Raw genomic sequence first — 11,540 nt, 5'->3', positions numbered from 1 at the left:
CGTGTGGCACGCCGTCCACTTATATATGATATTATGGGATCGTGTGGCACGCCGTCCACTTATATATGATATTATGGGATCGTGTGGCACGCCATCCACTATATATATATATATATTATGGAAACCGAAGTTTCTTCTGTTTATTTCCGATATTTCATTTTTATCTATTACTCCTCGATAGCATGTCCCCTCCCAGCTTTACTTTGTATTATCTTGTTATTGTTTTCTTGCACTCGTTATATATATATATATATATATATATATATATATATATATATATATATATATATATATATATATATATACTGTACAGGTTAATTGTGGTAGGTTCTATCTAGCCTCGTCACTACTTCGCCGGGGTTAGGCCAGGCACTTACCAGCACATGTGGTCGGTTGTGCTGATGCTATACTCTGTGCATTTTTGTGCACAGATCAGGGAGCAGCTTTCGGACTGCAGCAGTAGGACTTTTGGGAGCTATCTTCAGTCCAGGGACTCTCGAGGTAGCCTAGCTGGCGTTCGCAGGCCAAAATCCCTTTCCATGTTTCTCGTTTGTTTATCTTGTATCAGACAAACATGATGTATTTTCCTTTCAGACATTGTTTGTAGCATTCTGTAGTAGTCCGTGAGCTAGTGACACCAAACTCTGGGTAGCATTTTGGTTCAAACTTCCGCACTTTTGGTTTTTAGTTGCTTTAGATTTAAAGTCTTCCGCTTAGATTTTGTCTCGTTTATTATATTGTTTGAAAGAAAGCAGGAAAGGTGTTTTAAATATTTGGCTTGCCTAGCTCCGATAGTAGGCGCCATCACGACACCCGATGGTGGGAAATCCGGGTCGTGACAAGTTGGTATCAGAGCACTAGGTTACTTAGGTCTCACAACTCACGGACAAGCTCAGTAGAGTCTGAGGGATCGGTACGGAGACGTCTGTATTTATCCTGTAGAGGCTTCTGAGTTAGGAAAACTTCACCTTGTTCATTCTTGTCGTGCGATTCTGTTTCTCAAGTACTGATTGTCTTTCCACTCTTTTCTTTTGCAGATGGCGAGGACACGTGCTTCCTCTTCTACCGCGCAGCAGCCCGAGCCCCCAGCAGTAGCTCCTATCAGGGGCAGGGGGCGAGGCCGAGGCAGTGCCAAAGGCGGAGGCCGGGGTAGAGCTCAGCCCCGAGCGGCAGTCCCAGAGGTGGAGCCTCATGTTGACTACGACGAAGAGGTTCCAGCTCCAGCTGTTCCAGTGGGCCCAGCTGAGGTCCCAGTGGGTTTCATAGCTACTCCAGTGCTTCAGGACGCTTTGGTCCGACTAGTAGGCTTTATGGAGGGCATTTCCAGAGCGGGTTTGCTTCTTGTAGATACAGCCACATCTCAGGATGGGGGAGGAGTTCAGACTCCCGATACTCATACTCCAGAGCCGGTAGCTCCTCAGGCTCAGGTTCCAGCAGTTCAGCCAGCCGTGGCAGTTTAGCCAGCTGTGGCAGCCCAACCAGGAATTGCGGCTCAGTCTAGTGATGGTGCGGCTATGTCTGCGGATGCTTTGTGGAGGCTTGATCGTTTCACCAAGCTCTTCACTACTACATGTAGTGGCACTCCCTCAGAGGATGCTCAGGATTTCATCTTCAGCTGTCATAAGGTTCTACGGACTATGGGCATTGTAGAGACCAATGTGGTCGACTTCGCTACTTTTCGCCTGGCAGGATCCGCTAAGACTTGGTGGAGGGATTTCTGTGTAGCCAGGCCAGCAGGGTCACCATCATTGACCTGGGATTAGTTTTCAGAGTTATTTCTGGGGAAGTTTCTTCCAGTTACTCAGTGAGATGCTCTTCGCAGGTAGTTTGAGCGTCTCCAATAGGGTCCTATGACGGTTACCCAATATGAGACCCAGTTCATTGATCTCGCTCGTCATGCCATTGTGATACTCCCCACCGAGAGAGAGAAGGTGCGGAGGTTTGTCGATGGGTTGGTTCAGCCGATCCGTGTTCAGATGGCCATGAGTGCCGGTAGTGAGATTTCATTTCAAGAGGCGGCAGATGGTGCCCGCCAGATAGAGATGGCACTTTCTCAGGGAGGTGGTCATGGGTCTGATAAGAGGCCCCGTTATTCTGGTAGATTCAGTGGTACCTCGTCTGGAGGTAGGGATTCTTATGGTAGAGGCCATCCTTCGAGGCCCTTTCAGTTAGCTCTCCAAGCTTCTCATGGTACACTAGGTGGTCGTGGTTCTTAGCCGCAGTATTCTAACCAGCAGCTCTTCAGTTCACTATCAGCACCTATTAGTGCACCACCACTTCGTTATTCTCAGCAGCCGAGGGCTTGTTATACTTGTGGCGATGTGAGTCACATTGGCAGATATTTCCCTCGAGCTTCCAGCAGCTCGCAGCAGCAGCGTCCTCGCCCGATAATTCAGGCACCAATTGCCCCACAGCTTGCCCAGTCAGCTAGAGGCGGGGGTAGAGGACATAGAGGTGGAGGTAGAGGCCTTAGAGGTGGAGCTCAGACTGCTAGAGGTAGGGGTCAGCCAGCAGCAGATCGTCCCAGGGATATGATTCAGGGAGGTGGGGCCCAACCCCGTTGTTATGCCTTGCCAGCCAGGCCAGAAGCTGAGTCATCAGATGCTCTGATTACAGGTACTATTCTGGTCTGTGATAGGGATGCTTCTGTGCTATTCGATCCCGGATCTACGTATTCATATGTATCGTCCTATTTTGCACCCTATTTGGTTATGCCTAGTGAGGCCTTGAGTATTCCTGTAACGTGTCTACACCAGTGAGGGATTCTGTAGTGGTGGACCGGGTTCATCGTTCCTGTGTTGTGGTATTGAGGGGTCTTGAGACCCATGTTAACTTGTTGCTCTTGGATATGGTGGATTTCGATGTCATATTAAGGATGAATTGGTTGTCCCCGTATCATGTGATCCTGGCTTGCCATGCCAAGACCGTGACCTTGGCGTTGCCAGATTTGCCCCGACTAGAGTGGAGAGGGACTCCTGGTCATTCTACTCGCATCGTTATTTCTTATGTGAAGTCTCGACGCATGGTCGAGAAGGGGTGCCTAGCTTATCTGGCCTATGTTCGCGACTCCAGCGCTGAGGTCCCGTCTATTGATTTTGTTCCTATTGTTTGGGAGTTTCTCGAGGTCTTCCCTTCAGACCTGCCGGGCATGCCGCCCGACAGGGATATTGCTTTTTGTATTGATCTGGCTCCGGGCACTCAGCCCATTTCCATTCCGACGTATCATATGGCGCCGCCAGAATTGAAAGAGTTAAAGGATCAGCTTTAGGATTTACTTGAGAAGGGTTTCATTAGACCCAGTGTTTCGCCTTGGGCGCACCGATGCTATTTGTGAAGAAAAAGGATAGTTCGATGAGGATGTGCATTGATTACCGGTAATTGAACAAGGTGACAATTAAGAACAAGTACCCACTTCCGAGGATCGACGACTTATTCGACCAGCTTCAGGGTGCGAGGGTGTTTTCAAAGATAGATTTAAGATCTGGCTACCACCAGCTGAGGATTAGGGCGTCTGATGTCCCTAAGACTGCATTTCGCACTCGGTATGGGTACTATGAATTTTTGGTCATGTCATTCGGATTGACTAATGCCCCAGCAACGTTCATGGAGTTGATAAACCGAATGTTCAGACCTTATTTGGACTTATCCGTCATAGTCTTCATTGACGATATTCTTATATACTCCCGCAGTCAGGAGGAGCATGAGCAGCACCTCAGAGCGGTTCTTCAGACCCTGAAGGATAGTCAGTTGTATGCTAAGTTCTCGAAGTGCGAGTTTTGGTTGAGTTAAGTCGCCTTCCTGGGTCATATCGTATCAGCAGCAGGTATTCAGGTAGACCCGAAGAAGATAGAGGCAGTCAAGAACTGGCCTCGACCAGCTTCAACTACGGAGATTCGGAGTTTCCTGGGGTTAGCAGGTTACTACCGTCGGTTCGTGGAGGGGTTTTCATCCATTGCCGCCCCTATGACCAGATTGACCCAGAAGGGTGCCCAGTCCAGGTGGTCGGACGAGTGTGAGGCGAGCTTTCAGAAGCTCAAGACGGCTCTGACTATGGCACCGGTATTGGTTTTGCCCACAAGTTCAGGGCCATATACGGTCTATTGTGATGCGTCCCGTATTGGGCTTGGTGCAATATTGATGTAGGAAGGCAAAGTCATTGCCTATACTTCGAGGCAGTTGAAGATCCACGAGAAGAATTATCCGGTTCATGATCTCAAGTTGGCAACCATTGTTCATGCCTTGAAGATCTGGAGGCATTACTTATATGGCGTGACGTGTGAGGTTTACACTGATCACAAGAGTCTTCAGTATCTGTTCAAGAAGAAAGAGTTGAATCTGAGGCAGAGGAGGTGGTTAGAGTTGCTGAAGGATTATGATGTTACTATCTTATATCACCCGGGAAAGGCCAATGTGGTAGCCGATGCATTGAGCAGGAAGTCCGCCAGCATGGGTAGTCTTGCGTATATTCCAGTTAGCCAGAGATCGCTTGCTTTGGGCGTTCAGGCTTTGGCCAATCAGTTTGTGAGGTTGGACATTTTTTAGCCTAGTCGAGTATTAGCTTGCACGGTCGCTCGTTCTTCGTTATTGGAGCGTATCCGTGATTGGCAGTTTGATGATCCCCATTTGTGTGTCTTGAGGGACACGGTGCAGCGTGGAGGTGCCAAGAAAGTGACCTTAGATGAGGATGGTGTATTGAGATTGCAGGGGCGAGTTTGTGTGCCCAATGTTGATGGGATTCGAGAGTTGATCTTAGTGGAGGCCCACAGTTCTCGGTATTCTATTCATCCGGGCACTGCGAAGATGTATCAGGATTTGAGGTAGCACTATTGGTGGCATAGAATGAAGAAAGACATTGTTGCATATGTGGCTCGTTGTTTGAACTGTCAGCAGGTTAAGTACGAGCATCAGAGGCCCGGTGGTTTATTTCAGAGGATTGAGCTTCCCGAGTGGAAGTGGGAGAGGATTACTATGGAATTTGTTACTGGACTTCCGATGACTAGGAAGAAGTTTGATGCAGTTTGGGTTATTGTTGATAGGCTGACCAAGTCAGCGCATTTTGTTCATGTTGCATCCACTTATTCGTCTGAAAGGTTAGCCGAGATTTATATCAGGGAGATTGTTCTCCTTCATGGGGTGCCGCTATCTATCATTTCGGATCGGGGTACGTAGTTTACCTCGCACTTCTGGAGAGCAGTTCAGTGAGAGTTAGGCACCCAGGTGCAATTGAGCACAACATTTCATCCCCAGACGGACGGTCAGTCCGAGAGGACTATTCAGATCCTTGAGGACATGCTCCGAGCCTGTGTCATTGATTTTGGAGGCTCGTGGGACCAGTTTTTGCCTTTAGCAGAGTTTGCCTACAACAACAGCTACCAGTCCAACATTCAGATGGCTCCGTATGAGGCGTTGTATGGTAGGCGATGTCGGTCTATAGTTGGATGGTTTGAGCCGGGAGAGGCTCGATTATTGGGTACGGATCTGGTTCAGGAGGCCTTGGACAAGGTCAGGATTATTCAGGATAGACTTCGTACAGCTCAGTCCAGACAGAAGAGTTATGCAGACCGCAAGGTCAGAGATGTTGCTTTCATGGTTGGTGAGCGGGTATTGCTCCGTGTATCGCCTATGAAGGGCGTGATGAGATTTGGGAAGAAGGGCAAGCTCAGCCCTAGGTTCATCGGTCCATTTGAGATTCTTGATCGTGTGGGAGAGGTGGCTTATAGACTTGCCTTGCCACCTAGCTTGTCAGTTGTGCATCCCGTGTTTCATGTATCTATGCTCTGGAAGTATCGCGGAGATCCATCGTACGTGTTAGATTTCAACACTGTCCAATTGGACAAAGATCTGTTATATGAAGAGGAGCCAGTGGCTATTCTAGATCGGCAAGTTCGACAGTTGAGGTCGAAGAGTTTTCTTTCGGTGCGTGTTCAGTGGAGAGGTCAGCCTCTTGAGGCATCGACCTGGGAGTTCGAATCCGATATGCGAGGCCATTATCCTCATTTATTTCCCGACTCAGGTACTTCTTTCTTTTGTCAGTTCGAGGACGAACGGTTATTTTAGAGGTGGAGAATGTGACGACCCAAAGGGTCATCACCGTAATTCTTCCTTGTTCCGTGCTTCCGAGGCCTTGAAAACCTCGCTTTTAGTTGCTTCGATATTTCGTGCGCAGTCCGGGCGCGTAGCCGGAAAGCTTTTATGTTAGAATATGTGAAAAATTTGATGGATTTTGATATTAATATGTATAATATTGACTTCGGTCAATATTTTGGGTAAACGGATACGGACCTGTGATTCGACGGTCCCGGAGGGTCCGTAGAAAAATATGCGACTTGAGCGTGTGCCCGAAATTAAATTCCAAGGTCCCAATCCCAAGAAATGAATTTATGTGTGAAATTGTTTTCTAAAATTAATTAAGGAAAATGAAGAAGAAAATTGATTGGAAAACTGTGGTATCGGGCTCGTATTTTGGTTCCGACGCCCGGTACGAGTCTTAAATATGTTTTAACCACTATCTGTAAAGTTTGGCTAAAAACGGACGTCATATGACGTGTTTCGGACTTAAAATGGGGAATTTGAGTTTTTATGAAAGTTGAAAAAAATCATGTATTTTGAGGCTTGATCCTATGCATATAATGTTATCTTGGCGATTTAATCGCACGAGTAAGTCCGTAAGATGTTTTAAGGTTGTGTGCATGTTTGGTTTGGAGCCCTAGGGCTCGGGTGAGTTTCGAGTGGGGCCCGGGAGGTCTTAAACTTAAAAAAATGCAGGTTCAGGTGTTGCAGGTCCGGCGCGGCCATTTCAGCGCGGTCCGCGCTGGCAGCCACGCGGCCGTGGCACGTTTCTGTGCGGTCCGCGTGGTGGGGTTCAGAGTGGGGTGGCCAGGCCGACCAGCGTGGCCGCGCACCAAATCAGTATGGTCCGCGCTGGGTGGGTTCAGAGAGAGCCCATTTCTTCCCTCCCTCGGCGCGGCCGCGGTACATTTCTGCGCGGTCCACGCTGGCAACACGCGGCCGTGGTGCATTTCTGCGCGGTCCGCGCCAGCCCTCAGCATATGTATAAATTCCGGATTTTCAGTCATTTTTCCACTTTTCAAATACCCAAAACCTAAGAGGCGATTTTCCAAACAACATTTCTTCTCCAAAATGATTGGTAAGTGATTTCTAACTTAATTTCTTTATTCCTTAACGTCTTTTAACATAATTTCAACTTCAAATCAAAGATTTTCATCGGTGAAATTGGGTGTTTTGGGTAGAACCTAGGTTTTCTACAAATTGAGGAGTTGGACCTCAATTTGGGGTCCGATTTCAAAACAAAGCATGTATTTGGATTCGTGGGAGAATGGGTAACCGGGTTTTGGTCCGAACCTCGAGTTTCGACCACGTGGGTTCGGGGGTGTTTTTGACCTTTTTGGGAAAAACCTTGTAAAAATTATTTTCATGCATTGGGATTGATCCATTTAGTAATTACTAATGTGATTGAGTAACTTATGACTAGATTCGAGCGGATTGGTGGTGGAATCAAGAGGTAAAGCTATAATTGAGACTTGAGTGGTGTTCAAGGCATCGAGGTAAGTGTTTGTTCTAACTTTGGATTGAGGGAATAAGGATTAGGATATTATTTGTCACTTGCTAATGTGGAGTACGGTGTATAGGCATGGTGACAGTTATCTATGCACCGGAGTCTAGCATGACCGTGAGTCTTAACTGCTTTTAATTCGAATAATGTGACACAATCTCCTTGTTTGCTTGATGAGTTTCATATAATGTGAGCGATTGAGGTAGAAATTGTGGTTTGTGTACTTTTGGAGCGTTAGCTCGAACATGAATGTGTTAGTTGAGGAAGAAGTGATTTAAAAAGAGAATATGTTGTGAGTACTCCCTTGCCGGGATGTGTAGACTGATATATACTCTCCCTTGTTGGGATATTTTGGGCTGTTAGTTGTACCCTTGTCGGGTTAAAGGTATTGAGTTGTTATCCTCCCCTGAAGGGGTCTACTACATGAAGTCAGATATTATATACTATATTATGGGATCGTGTGGTACGCCGTCCACTTATATATGATATTATTGGATCGTGTGGTACGCCGTCTACTTATATATGATATTATGGGATCGTGTGGCACGTCGTCCACTTATATATGATATTATGGGATTTTGTGGCACACCGTCCACTTATATATGATATCATGGGATCGTGTGGCACGCCGTCCACTTATACATGATATTATGGGATCGTGTGGCACGTCATCCACTTATATGTGATATTATGGGATCGTGTGGCACGTCGTCCACTTATATATGATATTATGGGATCGTGTGGCACGCCGTCCACTATATATATAAATATATATATTTATATATTATGGAAATATATATATATATATATATATATAATATGGAAACCGGAGTTTCTTCTGTTTATTTCCGATATTTCATTTTTATCTGTTACTCCCCGATAGCATGTCCCCTCCCAGCTTTACTTTGTATTATCTTGTTATTGTTTTCTTGCACTCGTTATATATATATCTGTACAAGTTAATTGTGGTAGGTTCTATCTAGCTTCGTCACTACTTCGCTAGGGTTAGGCCAGGCACTTATCAACACATAGGGTCGGTTGTGCTGATGCTACACTCTGTGCATTTTTGTGCACAGATCAGGGAGCAGCTTTCGGACTGCAACAGTAGGACTTTTGGGAGCTATCTTCAGTACAGGGACTCTCGAGGTAGCCTAGCTGGCATTCGCAGGCCAAAGTCCCTTTCCATGTTTCTCGTTTGTTTATCTTGTATCAGACAAACATGATGTATTTTACTTTCAGACATTGTTTGTAGCATTCTGTAGTAGTCTGTAAGCTAGTGACACCAAACTCTGGGTAGTATTTTGGTTCAAACTTCCGCACTTTTGGTTTTCAGTTGTTTTAAATTTAAAGTCTTCCGCATAGATTTTGTCTCACTTATTATATTGTTGAAAGAAAGCAGGAAAGGTGTTTTAAACTTTTGGCTTGCCTAGCTCCGATAGTAGGCACCATCACGACACCCGATGATGGGAAATCCGGGTTGTGACACAAAGACACAAGTATCTCCTACTAGTAAATCATTATCCTTAACAAATTTCACCCATCCTTTGCTTAGAAACATCAAAGTTTTCTTCCTAATGCAATGTGTATTCCACTTATTGCCATCAGAATCTTGAAGTTCAACTGGTACTGAAGTCTTTGGCATATAATCTTGAACAAATTCAGGTGGTATATACTGCAGAATAGGACAAATTGCAAAGTAAGAACATATTGAGATATAAAAGCAGTTTAAGGCAAAAAAAAGTGAGACCTTTAGTTTAATGTATAGGTAGAAAGGCTCACCAGAATATAGTTCTGTACTACATTATGTTGCGGAAGCCAAATATATATAGTGTGAATAAGTCAAAACTACTATACCAAAAATTATGACAGCTACCAAATAATAAATAAGACAATAAAACAACAATAAATGGAACACCAGAATTTATGAGGTTCGGCTAATTTTGCCTACTCCTCGGACACAACCAATATTTTATTCCACTCCAAAAATACAAGTGAAATAATACAAAAAAGAGAAGATACAAATGCCTTAAACAGATGAGAAGGCAAATGAGAGGTGTGTTTAAATCCTAAACATTAGGCCTTCTTTTATAGGGGGAAAAGTCCCCCCAACTCTTCTCCCAACCGATGTGGGACTTTGGCATTTTGCCAAACTTCAACAAATCTCCACCTTGGCAAAATTCCACATATTCAATTCTCTCTCAATAACAAATTTTGGTTGTGTCTTCATCTTCAATCTTCAGTGTTCAACAATGTTGATCTAATCCAAACAATGTTGAAACTTGATCGTAGTCACCACTTTTGTCAGCATATCAGCAGGATTCTCTGTAGTATGAATTTTCTTCATCGTGACTCCTCCTCCTTCTATGATTTCTCGTACGAAATGATACCGAACATCAATGTGCTTCGTCCTTGTATGATAAACTTGGTTCTTCGCTAATTGAATAGCACTTTGACTATCACAAAAAATTGTGATACCTTTTTGTTCAACACCAAGCTCTTTTAGCAATCCTTGAAGCCAAATTGCCTCCTTCACAGCCTTTGTAATAGCCATGTACTCTGCCTCTATTGTAGACAAAGCAACTGTTGACTGCAAAGTAGACTTCCAACTAACTGGTGCCTTTGCAAAAGTAAATACATAACCAGTAGTTGATCTTCGTTTGTCCAGATCACCCGCAAAATCTGAGTCACAATATCCAACTACAAACTGATTGTATTCCTTCTCAAAAACTAACCCGACATCTACAGTATTATGAATATACCGTAGAATCCACTTCACAGCTTGCCAATGCTCCTTCCCTGGATTGTGCATATATCTGCTAATAACTCCAACAGCTTGTGAAATGTCAGGCCTTGTGCAAACCATTGCATACATCAAGCTACCAACAACATTTGCGTATGGTACCTTTGACATATACTCTCGTTCAGCTTCATCCATTGGCGACATATTAGTACTTAGCTTAAAATGGGGAGCAAGTGGAGTACTAACTGGCTTAGTCTTGTCATCTATGCCAAAACGTTGTAGTACTCTTTTCAAATATTCTTTCTGAGATAAACAGAGTTTCTTTGAACGTCTATCTCTTATTATCTCCATGCCAAGAATTTTCTTTGCCTCACCCAAATCCTTCATCTCGAACTCCTTCTTCAGTTGAATTTTCAACTTATCAATTTCTTCCGAATTCTTGGAAGCTATCAACATATCATCAACATATAGGAGAAGATATACAAAGGAACCATCTTTAAGCTTGTGCAAATACACACAATGATCGTATTTGCTTCTCTTGTACCCTTGCCGCAACATAAACTCATCAAATCGCTTGTACCATTGTCTAGAAGATTGTTTCAATCCGTACAACGATTTTTCAAGTTTGCACACCATATTTTCTTTTCCAGCAACTTTGAATCCTTCTGGCTGAGTCATGTAGATTTCCTCCTCCAAGTTTCCATGTAAAAACGCAGTTTTTACATCCATCTGAACTAGTTCCAAATCCAATTGTGCTACCAAAGCCAACATAATTCTAATGGAGGAATGTTTTACAACTGGAGAAAACACTTCATTGTAATCAATTCCCTCCTTTTGAGCATATCCTTTGGCCACCAATCTTGCTTTGTAGCGAACATCTACTTGGTTAGGAAATCCTTCCTTCTTTGCAAATACCCATTTGCACCCAATTGCTTTCTTTCCCTTCGGGAGATTGGCCAATCTCCATGTATGATTCTGATGAAGGGACTGTATTTCATCATTCATGGCAATCCTCCACTTATCTTCTTCTGAACTTTGGACTGCGTCTTTATAAGTGGTAGGAACATCATCAGCTACAATTGAGGTTGCACAAGCAACCGTTTCTATGAGACGAACAGGTTTTGTTATTGTTCTTTTTGACCTACTGGTTGCTATTGATTCAAGTTGTTGTTGAGGTTCCTGAGTTGGAATCTCCTCTACTGGCTCTCCTTCCAGAGGGTAATCTTC

This window comes from Nicotiana sylvestris, chromosome 1, assembly GCF_000393655.2.
Source record: "Nicotiana sylvestris chromosome 1, ASM39365v2, whole genome shotgun sequence".
Taxonomy (NCBI): domain Eukaryota; kingdom Viridiplantae; phylum Streptophyta; class Magnoliopsida; order Solanales; family Solanaceae; genus Nicotiana; species Nicotiana sylvestris.
This window is presented reverse-complemented; position numbering follows the sequence as displayed.